This window comes from Mus caroli, chromosome 8 (genome assembly GCF_900094665.2).
Source record: "Mus caroli chromosome 8, CAROLI_EIJ_v1.1, whole genome shotgun sequence".
NCBI classification, from domain to species: Eukaryota; Metazoa; Chordata; class Mammalia; order Rodentia; family Muridae; genus Mus; species Mus caroli.
Genome location: NC_034577.1, coordinates 60889009 through 60904390, shown reverse-complemented (window position 1 = coordinate 60904390; position 15382 = coordinate 60889009). Strand labels below are relative to the sequence as shown.

Genomic DNA, 15382 nt, shown 5'->3' with positions numbered 1-15382 from the left:
GCTAGGCACCACCCTGAGTATAGCAGAATATCATTAGGAATCATCCTATTGATGTTTATATATATATATATATATATATATATATATATATATATATATATTTATTTATTTTTTGTCAGTTGTGTTTGGTTCTATTCTTGGTGTCGGGTTCTATCCTGTCTTGACTCTGGTTTCCTGGTCATCCAGACAGTGTCAGTAGTAGGTTCCCTCTCATGGCATGGGCCTCAAATTGGACCCATTATTAGTTCTGAGCCACCACTGCCCACCCCAGCACATCTTGCAGGCAGGACAGGTTGTAGGTCAGAGATCTTGTGGCTAGGTTCATGTCCGACTCTAGGAGAGTTGCCTGGTTATAGAAAGCATCCAGTTCAGGCTCCTATCTCCCATTACTAGAAGACTTTGTTGGAGTCACCCTTGTAGATACCAGGGAGTTTCCATTGCACTAGGTTTCTACATCATTCCCCCCATCCCCATCCCACTTCCCACCTGGATCCCTTCTGTTCTCATTCGCACCCACCCCCAGTCCACCTGCAAAATCTGTTTCCTCTTTCCAGTGAGATCCGTACATTCCTCTTGAGCCTTCATTACTCAGTCTCTTTGAGGCTGTGAATTGTAGTGTGATTATTCTTTACTTAACATCTAGTATCCATTTACAAGTGAGTACATATCACATTTGTCTTCCTGGGTCTGGGTTCCCTCACTCAGGATGATTGTTTCTAGTTTCTCCATTTGCCTGCTAATTTCATGATGCCATTGTTTTTAACAGCTGAGTGGTATTCCATTGTGTAAGTGTAGCACATTTTCTTTATCTATTCTTCAGCTGAAAGTACATCTAAGGAATTGGGCCTTGCTCATATAGTGGGTATTGACTTTTTGGTGCAAATGGCCCTGCTGTCTGATGCTGGTTTGGTTAACAGAGACTGTGTGGCATGGGAAAGTCCCACTCATCTGCAGTAAGGGAGAGACTTTACGGATGGCTGGCTGAGCTGTTTGTGGTCTTTCCAGTGCTGGACTGGACACTGGGGACTACCTCATGCATACAGTTTGGGGCATTTGCTGTCACAATCAGCCTTGTATATTCCTGCTCAGAGTGTCCTGTTGCATTTGGTTCTGCAATAAGTCAATGGGATGATTAATAAGTCATTTGTTTACTTTGAGGCCCAAACTAATGACCTTGACAGAGGAGGCAACATCTCTTCATCTTTCATCTTAGATCTCTTACCAACGAACCCTACCTAATTTCCCATATTACCCACTAAACAGGAATGATCTAGGAGTTGGCAGGTTAAAAGGGCAGCTCCTCACAGCTTGCTGTCTTCTTCTTTATGAATTGCAGTCACATATTAATTATTAATCCAGAGTGTATTTCTTGTTCCATCTACAAACTGCAACTGTGAATTCCAGCATGTATTTTTAAACACCTCTATTATGATCAAGCAAATTTGAATATCACGTGTACTTTATTTCAAGTGAGCTTTGTTTACAAAGGAAAAATCTGCTTAATATATGATTTCTAGACTTTCATTTTTGAAAACTGTAGCCAAATTCTTAGTTAGGAGAAACATGAGCTGTTTTACAATTTAATAGTTCCATATATCATACTTCTAGAAGTTTCTATTTTGTTTGCTTTGTAGAAATAGAGAATTAAGATGGAAAGTAGAAGAAATTGTGTTCTAGAGAAAATTATAGTAATCAATGAATTCATAATAATACAGATAAACAATAGATGATTTTACCTGGGTAGTAATGTTTGCATTCATGTGTGATGTGTGAAGGTGTGCTTGCCTGTGTGTGTATGTGAAGGCCATGTGTGATGTGTACAGGTGTGTGTACCTGTGTATGTACATGGAAGCCATGTGTGATGTGTGCAGGTGTGCTTGCCTGTGTGTGTACATGGAGCCTTGAGCTTTACTTAGGCTGTTTTCCTCTATCACTATCTACCTTAGGTTTAATTTTTACATTTTATTTGTTTGTTTGTTTGTTTATTTGTGTGGGTGTGCATGTGGAGGTCTGAGGACAATTTGCAGGAGTCTGTCCTTTTCTCCCACCATGTAGGTTCCAGGAATGGAACTCAAGCCATCAGGTGTGGTGTTAAATGCCTTTACAAGCTGAGCCATTTCTTTGACTTCACCTTAGTTTTTGAGGCAAGGTCTCTCATTGTACCAGGACTTGCCATTTTTGCTAGACTTTGTTGGCCATCAAACCCTGGGAATCTGCTGGTTCTGTCACCTACCCAGGTCACATGTTTATCTCCATGCATGGCTTTTATGTGGGTGCTGGGGATCTGAACTCATGCCCTCATGTGTGTAAGCTCATGGAGCTGCCTCTCCTGACCTCCTGGATAATAACATTTAAAAGCAGCTTTACATGGATATAAGTTCAATCAACCTTGCTTTCTGGAGAAAAGAAAAACAGAATTATAAGCTTACATGTACTAAAACTAAGTTCCCAAAGTCTTCATGTACTAATAGTCTAATCAATATTAGGAACTTTTCTAGAAATGCACACTTGTAACTTTTGCTGCAGAGTACCATTAGCATTCTATTAAGTTCATAACTGTACTTTTCCAGTTGAGCGTAATAAATAGTGTTATGTTTATTAGTTTTGTTAAAAACCAAATTTTCATGATGAGAGAGAGGTAACCACTATAATACCAGGACTGTGTAGGCTGCAATGGGGTTCAGGGTGGTGGTGGAAGAAGGAGATGGTAGAGGCTGAAGCAGGAGGACTCTGAGTTTAAGGCAAGCTTGAGTTCTATAGTGAGGCCCCTTTCTTAAAAATCCAGAACCAGGTACAGCAAGAGGATTCAGTAGGTAAAGGAATGTGCTGTCAAGCAAGTTAGTAAGGTGGGTTTGGTCTGCATGTGGTAGAATGAAAAAGAGGACCATCCCCTGCAAGTCATCCTCTGATTTACACACACACACACACACACACACACACACACACACACACACACACCATACCACATCAGCACAATTAAACTGTAAAAACAATTCTAGAGCTAACCTACGAAGAAATCTCAACCCATATGTTTTGTCATACAACAAAGTGCTTTGCTCAGATCATTAGTGACTTCTGAGTTGGGAGCATTTCATCTATGGAAGAAGGGAAGGCAACCAATTTCTCCTGGGCAGGGCACAACACCATTTGGTTTTTATGAAGTTGTTTGAGCAGGAGCAAGGGACCAACACAATACAAAGACTCAAGAATTGGATGGTTAAATAAGTCTATTCTAGCCTTCCTTACCTGATAAACTGGCCTGTTTGGGAGTTGATTTGTTGCCTCTCCTGGTTTCTAGGAAGGTCAGAAAAACAAACTAGTCTGGATTTGGTGACCCAGAACTTGAGCAGTTTAAGTGTCTCTGTCTTAATTTGATCTGCTGATACCTTCCTAAAGAAGTCTATCTAAGGCAATGCCTTTCCATAAATCTTCTTTAGTAGTTTAGTACATAGGAAACTCTCAGCATATTCTTCCTTTCCTTACTACAACCAAAAAGAAACTAGACTCTCGCTGTCTACAGCAGTTTCCTCTGCCTCATGTCCAACTTCTCCCAACAATGGCTTGAAACTGAGTCAGCTATTGAGATCAACATGTGGTTGGCCAACAGCTTGGTTTGGAAGGTTTGGGTTCTTTGCATAGTAGTTTGGGAAGTTCAATAGGGTGCTAGAAACTCCATTTCTAAGATAGCCATTCATGTGACTGTCTGGTCAGCATCATATTCAGACTAGAAGTCCAGGACTTCTAGGACTGATAACCAGAGGACCAAATGCCCACCTACCAATCCTACACAATGTAGGCTGCCATTGTAACCGGGCTTAGAGAGGATCTATCCTAAAAGATCAAGCTGCAAGATACACTATAGCCTGTTCGGTCTTAGTCTTGGAAGTTACTTGGTATAACTTCTGGAGTTTTCTATGGATCCATGCATGCATCGTTTGTGCACACCTGGATACTTATATAAGGACATATACACACATCTTACACACACATATTAAAAATAAGAAAAGTTTAGGTGAAGCAATGAGATAAGAACAGTTACAGAAAGGAGGTAAATGGGTGAGAGCATATCTATATTCTTTTCTTTTTCTTCCTCCTAAAGAGAGCAAGAATAAAGGCAGTATGGGGTAGAATAGGGTTTTTTTTTCGTATTCTTATATCTGACCTAATTTCTTGTATACATTTTCCAAAGTACAAGTTGATGCAACACCATATACAAGACTTAAATAATGATTTTTCTGTAAAACTAAGAAATATCAGTGTGGTGCAAAGGATTGCCAACCATCTGCCTGGCCTCACCAACCATCTGCTTGGCCTCCATTCTTCTTTGAGATGTGGCCCTTTGCCTGCCTTCTTGTTTCCTAGTAAACTGAGAAGATTTTTCATTAATTAAAGTTGGTGGATGAGAAGAGCACATCCAGTGGCACCCATGTGGGAATTATTCCCACTATCCTGTCCCCAGAAAAACAATACAGTTAGAATGGTCTTCTCCTACAACATCATCGGGCCACCTACAAAGTGAGGCACAAACTCTTTCCATGGAGGGATGTTGTGAGGCAAGTGCTGTAAGGTCCCCCACTCTTGTACTTCCTGCAACATGTTCTGAATTGTCAAAGTTGTCAACAATGCATGGTGGAAACGCAGGAGGGGATTACAGTCTTTCTGGCCATTTCAGCTTCATCACACACTTGAGTTCTCTTTTCAGGGTCACAGGGTGTCTCCTGCAGTCACTTACCCATGATTTTTACTTAAACAAAGAATTGGCCTGGAAGTAACAGTGACATTTCTCTTCATGACTTGCAACTGTAATAAAATAATAACAGTACTTTCTCTATATAATTGTTTTCTTTCTTTCTAAGAAGTGAAATCCACTGGGTAGGTTAAATAATAAGAGAGTTGCACTTCCTTGATCTGACTCATGAGACCTGGTGGACAATCTTTCAAGGAAGTTATTTTTATTAGTATGGTAATGGTCTGAAGAATATAATGTGGACAGGGTACTTTAGTCTAGTTTATAATTTGTGCTAATTAACTGCTATAGAAATTCAGCTTAGTTAATTTCATTTTTCAATAATTGTGCCACACCTGTTCAGGAAGATTATTGCCATGATATGCATATATATATATATATATATATATATATATATATATATATATAACTTTTTAGTAGGACATTCTTTGAGAGAAACTTGCAAATTGAATTTTTAAAGTAAAACTTTTCATTGGCACAAAGACTAAGACCTCAATTATGCATGCATTTTCCAAGTTTTTCCACTTAATAGAAATAGTGTATTTGTTTCACTGATCATACAGAGACAGATGATGATTAAATGTTCTTCTGAAGAATTTATCAAGGAATGATTAGGGTGAATATTTAAAGTTTATGGCTTCAATCATATCTATTTTACTCTAACAGAGCAAATATTACAAGCAGGGTCACAGTATACAGACGGCCTGGAGATCACAATGTATCCAGCCACAGTAATAATACTAAAATAATGTAGGCAACACTTGAAGCAATGTCTTTGTGTTTATTTGCCACATTCCTTATCACTGAGACAAAAACAAGACAAAGAGATGGAGAATTATTTTTCCTGTCTCCAGGAGATTTCATTTTGTCACGGTGGGTGTGGTGGCCAGCTGCTGCTTGCATTCTGGTGAACTAGGAAGCCTGGTGCTTCATCCAAAACCATTAGTGAGGATACACTTCAGGGATCTGCTGTTCATTACTTACCTCTGAAAACCAGACTGAATGTTCCAAAGGTTCTACAGCTTCTTCAAATAGCACCACCTCCATCTATGGACCAAGTATTCAAACACAGACAAGCCTGTGAAAGAAAGTTTAGTTTTAAACCATAGCACTAGTATGCTGGTTCTGAATTCTACATGATTTTGTCTTAGGTGGGAATCTTTGTGCCCGGTTTAAGAGGTAGGTGTAAAGCTAACTAGTTAGATGCAGAAAGGGAAAAAGATGTTATCGTACACCCCATGTCTACTCTGACAACTGTTGTTGATCCCAAGGAACACTATTCAAATCATCCCAGTGGTGGTAGAGGAACAGACCACCATGATGATCTCTGGGATATTCCCTATTACTTTCCTAGGGTAGTTACTAGATTAATTGTAATGGGAGTTTGGAGTTGTTACTTCCCGGAATGTTCTTTCTGTGACCAGTTTGTTTTTCCTTAGGGAGAGGTGTTTAAAGATCCACCTAAGCTTGATGTGATGAGAATGTCCACTGGAACTGGGAATGGCGTGCAGAATAGAGTGAACTATTTCTCTTCAACATAGAGGCTTTGCAGGCATTTCCTCTGATGAGACATAGACACACTTCCTTGGACAATCATTCTAATGTACCTCCCTGGAGCACTGGATCTTGGGCAGGCAACACAAAGAGAAAAGATGGCTAGACCTTACTTGCACCCTGTTACCTCTGAGACTGCTGATCTCCCTTGATTCTCTGGAGTGCTACCTCCTGGGATAAAGTGATGGTGATTTTTACTTATTTAAAATGATCCCAGGGCTGGCCAATGTTAGTATCATCCTTTATTCTCAAACGAGTCCTGACCATGATACACTACTTTGTAGTTGTCTCTAGGTTACCAGTGTCTCCAGCTCTCTCTTTTGTCCTTTTTCTCTTGTCATCCTTGTCAGCCTCCTGGGTGAGTGCAAAGCTAAGCACTGATTTTCCCACTTTGCATTAACCAAGGATGATTCCCTGTAGATACAGAGTGGGCTGGGCTCTTGGCTTTGCTGTGTGGCATTCCTGCAAGGGTTTCCATCACTGTAGGTTTAAGGCCTGTGCTTCACTCAGAGTATATGTGTACATGACTTTGACGAATGAGCATGGGGAGACATTATGACTAAGTATTATAAGTTCCCAAATAGCCTCAGTGCAGTCAGGTGAGTTGCTCCAGGCCATCTGGCTATTAACCAGGAAATGCAGATCTTTAAAACTTGTACTTCCTGCCTTTACAATGACCTTCTTCCTCTCCTGTGTGTCAACGTCAGCCTTACAGTGAGATACCCAAGAAGTATCACACCCACAAGATCTAGAGTCTCACAGCAGAGAAAGGTTGAGGAGAACTTGTGGTACTATGTGATTATTCAATGCTGCTGGGGTACATGTGATTCCTTCTTCTTTAAACTTATGATCCCCCTGCCCCAGTTTACATAGTGCTAGGATATATTGATTGCAATGGCTAGAACCTGAATTCAAAGCTTGTGCTCTGAGATGTCATAGTGCATGTTATAGATGTCAAGAGTGCATGTTATAGATGTGGAATTATTTAATAATAATAATAATATGCTTATTAAAGTCTCCTTCAGTCTATGTTCCTTCCAGCCAGGCAAGTTGTATACACATCTATAATGATAGTTGTAGACACATGTAGGGGCAGGTATGGAACCAGTGTTTGGAGTCTGAAGCTTGGGTAAATTGGATTCTCAAACAAACAAACAAACAAACAAACAAATAAACAAACCCAGCAACACAAATAGGAGGGGTTGGCAAGCGTTAACGTGAGTAAAAGCACTTGCCATGCAAATCTGGTGCAAACTTGATGACCTGTTTCATCTCCATCTCTAGAGCCACAATAGAGAAAACTCACTCTGGAAAGCTCTCCTCTGGCCTTCATAGATGGGCCCATGACACACATATGCCCGAACCACCACACTAAACTGAAAACAAAAGCACACAGATATGAAAGTAGGTATTAATCAATGAGAAATCAAAACCATTTCAAGGGTCTAGAGAAATCCTTGTAGTTTAGAGACTTAGGCCTTGTCTTCTTTCTCAGTTTTTCCTTAGGAAGTTGATCAGCAGAACTTACATAATGGGCTTTTGGACAAGAACCTGGCTTTCCTTCTCTTTTCTCTCAAATTTACTAATCTGGGAGATCATAAAGATGGTGCCAAGTTCTTGAAGGGAAATTCTGTTGTGCTTAATATCCATTTTGGTTAAATGTAAAGACTTAATTTATAAAGCTCTGAAATCTGTGTAATGTTCAATTATCTCCTTAGAAGCTTGGTGCGCCTCTGTGTTCTATTTTCGTTGGCTGCATTCAGCATTCTCCTTTTGTTTCCTTGTCAAATTTTTTAATGTTCAGCCTCATGTAGTTATTTTCATGTTTTTTTTTATGAAAGGTATCATGTACATTTTTCCATAATCTTTTCTAACCGAATTTGCTTAGGTAAATGATCTATTTATACATGTATGAATGAATGTATGTATGTATGTATGTATGTATAGATGTCCACATGTACATATCATGATGCAGGATTAAACCCAGTGCCCTGCACACGCTGGGAAAGCTCTCTGGTCCTAGAAAGGCTACTTTTGAAAGAAGCAGCACTTTCTACTCTCATCAATACCTCACCAAACCTAGTACTTTTAATATCTGGTCAACCATGAGTCCTTTAAAAACTGTTTTCTTACATTTTGAAACCCATTTTTGTAGTGGTTTCTTTATGGAAATAAAAATCTTGATACTCTAACAACTGGTCATTGTCAGTGGCCTTGGTCATTCCTGGGGAGGTGTCTTGTCTAGGGATTGTGCTTGAGGGAAAGCAGGGTACATCAAGGTGGGGATGTACAGGCTGAAGATGTTATTATAAATTATTGAAAGCCAGATGAAGTGGGAATCCCACAGCACACATTAGTCTGTAGCACAGATCTGACTCTGTAACTTGATCTGTCATTGATTTTGATGGCTACTTATCAGGGCCACTTCAGGAGACATGGTAGACTTGCTCTACCTGCATCTCCCTGTATGATGTTCATAGGCAAGCTCACGCTCTATGGATTTCCGTTAGGTTTGAATGTTTGCCTGGCAGCCTTCTCCTGTGGATGGAGGGATGAGGGATCCTGTATCTGGATGCAGAGCAGTCTTGTGTTTATCCTTCCCAGTGCTTTTAGAAAAGGTTGCATAAGCCACATCTCCAATGTGGGCAGACAGGCATGTCCTAGGTTCAGCTGCCATGCTCAGGTTGTGTTGTGGCATGCCCTTGAATCACACAGCATAACTGAATCTGCATTTGTGACTTATCCAAGGCTTAGGCTGATCTCAGTTGAATATGGATTTAATTTAAACAGTATGACTTGTAGGTTCTCAACCATAGGTGTCTTAGTGAGTACTTCTGTGGACTCTCCAACCAGAGCACCAAGGAAGGCATGGAAGGGTGACCGAATGTCTGAGGTGGTGACAACAGTATTCTTTTGGATTCCCTGTGTAAGTTTGGAACACAGGGTCATTTTCCCTAGTGGGTATAATACTGCTGGGTACTGGTTGACAGCTTATTTCCAGTTAAGAAGAGTCCTTGGGGAGGGGGGAAAGTTTGAGAACATATTACCAAGCTTTCTGATTCTTTTCTTGGCATACTACGAAGAGATGGGACCACCCTTGACACTAGATAGCCCTGGGGCCATTTGTATGTCATATCTCTCAAACCAATTTAAGTTACATCAAGAAATCTACAAGTCAGATTCTATGTGTCTATCTTTATAAACACCTTCCTAATGGCTTGGGAAGCCAGGTCCAAATTTAAATTCAGCATCAGCCTTTAGTTGCTTTTCAAAATCTCCCTGTTTGTATCTTAGAGAGAGGGGTATGTGTACATATCTATAACTGCAGGATGGATGTTTATGTACAGCTGCCTACAAATGGCTTTCTTTTTCACAGTGATGATGTGCATTTTATGCTGCTGGGCTTTAATGGGAAACTCTGGCTATGGTATGGCTGGAGGAGGTATCAATGGGACCCATGATGTGTGCTGCCTAGAGCATGGGCATAGCCTCTTGTTCAACCTAAGATAAAGCATTTCAAGTCTCTGTATGAATGAAGAGAACAGATGGGAGTTTGAAACTATGTCCAGGGATATGAGATGCTAAATGTAGTGAGGTCCATCACCCCGATTTGAGAATGGTAGGATGTGGCAAACTGATTTTAGAAGAAACCTTTTATAGACTCTGGGTTTTGGGTTGTATACACACAGATTTATCACTTGCCTCATGTAGACCCAGAGGCCACACCCTGTGTTTTTCATTTGCCTCTCTCTTCTGTGTCTCTCTTGAGCCCTTCAGGCCTCCTGTAGAGCGGGTGATGTTGGTGGTAGAGTTCTGCTATGATAAAGAGACTAGACAGTATGAAGGACAGGGACCCTCCTTCCTCTCTGTGCATCTCCTCTCTGTTTGCACATCTGTTCTTCTCTGCTTCCACCTTCTGCCTCAGTATTCCATTTTTTTCCCTGCTCACTTTTATTTTAGTTTTCTAAACTTACCTTGACTGAAAGTTTCTTCAGATGCCCTGGTATGGCATCTAGGGGATACTTGCCTTGCTAGTGTTCATTACTGCATTTATATCCTTTAATGGTAGAAAGAATTTTGTGGGATCACATGGGAACTATCCCTAACAACACTCTCCTGGAGAAGGTGCCAGTCTAGCTTCAAAAACATGACTTATGAGTGAGCATTGGAACAAAGCAAACTTATCATTGTGCTGTTATTTTTAGAATATTTTAGCATCTGTGAAGGTACTTGGTATACTTAGGTTTGATAGATGCATTAAATATGCTTTGAATTGGTGAGCCTCTTCCAGCTCCAAAGACCTGAGATTTCAATTCACTTCTTTTGTTTTAAATAAGTGAGGAAACAAAGGTTGGAAAATAAGGAGATTAAAACAGAATCATCATGAGAACTACTTGTCTAACCCCATCCTGCCTCTCTTTTATTTAGTACTGGAATCTAAGATTGTTATTTGTGTCTCCCGAGGGGTTTGCATGAGCTCCTGTATGTGGATCAGTAGCACAGAGAGGCAGAAGAGGGAGCATGAGGCCTTGAACTGGCACCCAGGGATGCACAGGGCTGATTCTGGGCTTAGCTCTGTGTAAGGATAAAGTGTGAAGGGTGAAAGGTGAAGTTGCTGAAATGTCACCAGAAATAGAGCTTCTTGAATTTAAATGTGGCTTGTGGGTCATTTGATGACTCCTGTCATTCTTATCAGTATATTAAAACGAGATTTATCTTCATATTGAATGAAATTGCTACATTTCTATAGCTTTGCAGCACACGCACGTATGTGCGCGCACACACACACACCACATATATAAAACAGGAATATAAGCATCCATTCCATTGAGCTTTATGGAATTAATTTTTTCATGGCACCAATTGCATAACATCTATGTGGTTTTTCCTCCTCTTTAAGCAGGGATAATAAGAAGGACTATTTAAGCCGTTCCTCAGGATCACGTGTTGATAGAAATGGATGGCTCCCAGCTCTACACTGACCCTTAATAAATATCACTGAATGCAGTGACTTCTATCATTGTCAAAGCTTTTATTATAACCTGGGCTTCTTGCTCACTGCCAGGAGTCTCTTTCTGCTCCCTCACAGACTTTCTTGTCCTCTCTGAAACCTCATCAGTCATTTGAATGTATTGGCTGCTCCTCCAGGGAAATGTGTGTCATGTTCTGAAGAGCTTTCATTCATAGGTCAAGAAGTATATAATTTTTTCTTTTTTCAGTGTTTAAAGATATTTTGATTTGTTAGAGCATAAGACATAGCTGTAATACTTTTCTGTTGTCACAGAATCCTAACATTAGGTTTTTATTTTAATATATCCTTTTGTAGTATTTGTCTTGGATCCTCAGTCTCTAAGCTGAAGTAGAAGGGTCTTTCTTGACCTCAATTATTCGTTCTACTCAAGTTATTGGCATCAACTTCCATAACCAGTAACTGCACAGCCACAAGAATAAAATGAGATCAAGCTTTATAGAGTTACTCCCCTTCTTAAACATTTGCTGAGACAGGGCCAGAGATGGATAGAAGCTCCTGCTGCTCTTGCAGATGACCTGGGTTCATTTCCCAGAACCCACGTGAGAACTCACAATCATCCACGACTCCAACTCCAGGAGATTAAATGACTTCTTCTAGCTTTAGTGAGCATTAAGCACTCATGTGGTTCAAATACATATGTGTAGGCAAAACACACACACATACACATATACACACATGTACATATATACATATATTATATATATATGTAAATGGAATCAAACATTAACTGAATAAAATGCTTTCTTAGACAGTTTGAATATCTTGGTTATCTGTAAGCTTCAACATTAACTACAAAGGAATCCTACGTAAGTTCCATCAGTCAGCAAGGCCCCATTGCTGAAGACCATTACAAAACTCAGTGAACACTGATAAGTGAAGCTGGTGCCTACATAGGGCCTTCACCCCTATGCTTTAGTGTCTTTGGTACAGCAAGGTGTTCTGCATGCTAACAAAAGAGAAATGTATACACCAACCTAGCCACAAACCCTTGTTCAAGAATTCTGCCTGAAAGATATGCTAGGCCAATAGTGGCACAAAGCTTGTGGGAGTATCCAACCTATATCTGTTTTGACTTAAGGCCAATCAGTTTGGGCCAAACATATTCAAACCACCACAGGTGTGCACAGCTCCTTCCTTTACATTCAATCTGGACTCCAGCCTATTGAATGGTACCACCCATATTTATGGTGGGTCTTCCCACATCATTAAACCCAATTTCTTCATAGGCATGCTTAGAGGATTATCTCCTAGATATTCAAGATCCTATCAAGTTGACAATCAATTTAAACTATTGCACATGGTGTTTTCCATCTTAGTCATGGGCCCTGCCATTCATCCTTTGTTCAGGAGTCATCCATAGCTTTCTCATTTGCTTATATTTCATTTTCATAATATTAGTAAATCTTGGTTGTGTTTTCAAAATATATATCTAAAATGTGTACTTGACATCTTACTATTTCTTAGTCATCAATTTTTCCACATTTTTGCATTTCTCTCATTACTCATTTGACTCTAGTCACTAATCTCTAGCCATTCTTTGGCTCTTCTATTGTGTTTCTCCAGGTCTTTGTCCTTGCCATTCCTCTGGTTCTAAGGATGTTCTACCAGTTGTCTATAGGGCTATCTCTTTTTAACCTATCTTCTAATCCCTGCTCAAACATCTCCACAGAAACCCTATCTCTCCCTTACTCTCTCTTTCTTCTCTTACTTATAAAGTATATTAATAGCACTCATCCAATTTGGATTATATACATTGTCTGCTTCCTGTTATTAACTCTTTTATAATAAGCTGCTTGAGTTTACTCCTTCAGTGCTGCAGCTTCCTAGAAAAGTACCTAGCCAGGATAGACAGTGCATACTTGGTGAATGAATGAACTGAAAGACAAATGGTATATTCTTAACTAAAAGGATGATGATATGGTTATTTCTAATCTTTTCTAAAACATTATATTAGAGGAAGGATAAAGAGATGAATTGCTAGTGGCCTTAGAGTGAACACCATAGGTCTGCTTTTATAATACCCAATGTTAGCACCATAGTAGAAGCTGATGAATTAAGTTCTGGCTCTTACATACTTAAATGTGGTTCTATGAGTCACATCAGACCATATTACCAAGTATAGATGTGAAAATTAAAGGCAGGAACACCCAATTTTCACTCTTGTAGCCAATAGTACATCTTGAAGTTTGAGGAAGGTGGGGCAAAGCAGTACTGAAGTTGGTATGGACCACATTGTACATAACAATGGTGGTAATCATTGTCATTTACTCATAGAGCCATAATTGTTCCTACCTGCCCCCTGCTTCCACGGATCCTTCTTGCTGATGTCTGTTTTATTGTGAACAGGTTCCTTGATCATGCATGACAGATTGGAGAGTTGTCATGTGGGTCTACAGTCCTCAGTGTGAGAAGCTTTGAACAACCATTTCTATGGCTGGAATCTTCCAATGATCTACTTTTGATTACCTCTGGGACATAACCAGGTTGGTTGTGAAGATGTTGTCAACATTATTTTTCTCATTGTTATGATAAAACATCTGACGATTTAAAGAAGGAAACATTTATGTTGACTCAATTTGAACATACAGTCCATCAGGACAGGGGAGTGGTGGCAGCAAGACATATTGTATTTATAACTGGAAACAGTGAGAAAGGAATCCTGGTGCTTAACACACTTTCTCTTTTTTATTCCAGCTCATAGAATGGTGCATCTCATACGTATGATGGGTCTTTCCACTTTAGTTAAACTAATCTAGACACTACCTTTCAGACACATTCAAGAGTTGTTTCCATGGTGATTCTAATCCTACCCAGTTGGCAATCAGTATTAGTCATCCAAGATAGAGCAGATACATAGTGAAAAGACTTAAACTAAGATACCCAGTGTGGACTTTCAAACCCACATTGCCTTGTAGCTGAGTTCCTTTGGAGTGAGTGTTTGAGCTGACCAACTGAATCATCCATAGAAACGGTACTAATTCTCTCAGGGTCTGCATCCTCCCACTTGAAACGCTAAGACGGTGTTTGCTTCCTCCTTCTCCTAAGGCTGCATTGGAGAGGAAGAATATTTCAGATTACTTTTACTTCTAGTTAGCACTGGACTGGAGGTTTTTGATGAAGCATGAAAGACAGTGCTCACAACTTAGCATCTCCTATTGCCACAACCGAGAAACTATTATTATTCAGTAGCATGTCGCCATAATGAACCATCTCAAATGATAAATGGTCACTGTATTCTGTTCACATTTTTCATTTTCTTTTCGGAGTTCAGCCTTTTCTTGTTTGCCAAGCTTTGTACAAGTCTTATTTAGTCCTTTTTCTTCTTTTTGTGGCAATATAACATGTTTCTTTTAAAAACAAGAGCCAAGGTTTAACCATGCTATGACTAGAATTTAAGATAAGTAGTTTATAAACTATTAAGATCTATTTCTTGCTTAAATTTCAAGACCAAAATATTATGTAGTTGTCACATTCACATGACTAGAAAGAGAGACAACAATGAAAGTGTTTTCTGCATTGTCTCTACAGGCTGTCTACCGTTTACTCAGTTGTTAATAGTATTCTTTAGCTGTCCAGATTGCACGGTGGTTTCCAGTATCTTAAAGGCATTCGGCAATGCATTGGCACCTTGCAAGGAAGGTGCTAAATATGTCTGAGGTATGACTCACTCCTGTTTGCAGAAGGAAGCTTCAGTGGGAGGAAAACATTTCCAGGCATCCCTAGAGCTAGATGGAAGGCAGAATTCTTTATGAATACTCTGCAATTTTTTGTTATTTATTAATCTAGTGGGTAGTTATTGCTTGTTCCTCTTGGTACCAGTTTCTGTGCTATGTAGGCACTTAAGGAAGACCTCTGTACTATAAAGAGTATTTCTGCTTTGTAAAGAAGTTGATGGTAGAATGATGGGGAAGCCAGAGCACTTCTGTGATTGTCAAGTGTGGGTGGTTGAAAAGCTTAACAAGAAAGAGAAAGAGAGGAAGAGGGAGAGGGAGGGGGAGGGGGAAGAGGAGGAGGAGGAGAAGGAGAAAGAGAAAGAGAAAGAGAAAGAG

At 39.8% G+C, this 15382-nt stretch overlaps 1 long non-coding RNA gene across 1 annotated transcript in view; it reads left to right on the top strand.

The window, feature by feature from the left end:
* Positions 1-15382, top strand: part of LOC115031752 — a 157712-nt gene that overhangs the window by 64317 nt on the left and 78013 nt on the right. Inside the window, exon 4 of the long non-coding RNA XR_003837414.1 lies at positions 13680-13816. This is a non-coding gene — a long non-coding RNA (uncharacterized LOC115031752). The remainder of the gene's footprint in view (positions 1-13679; positions 13817-15382) is intronic.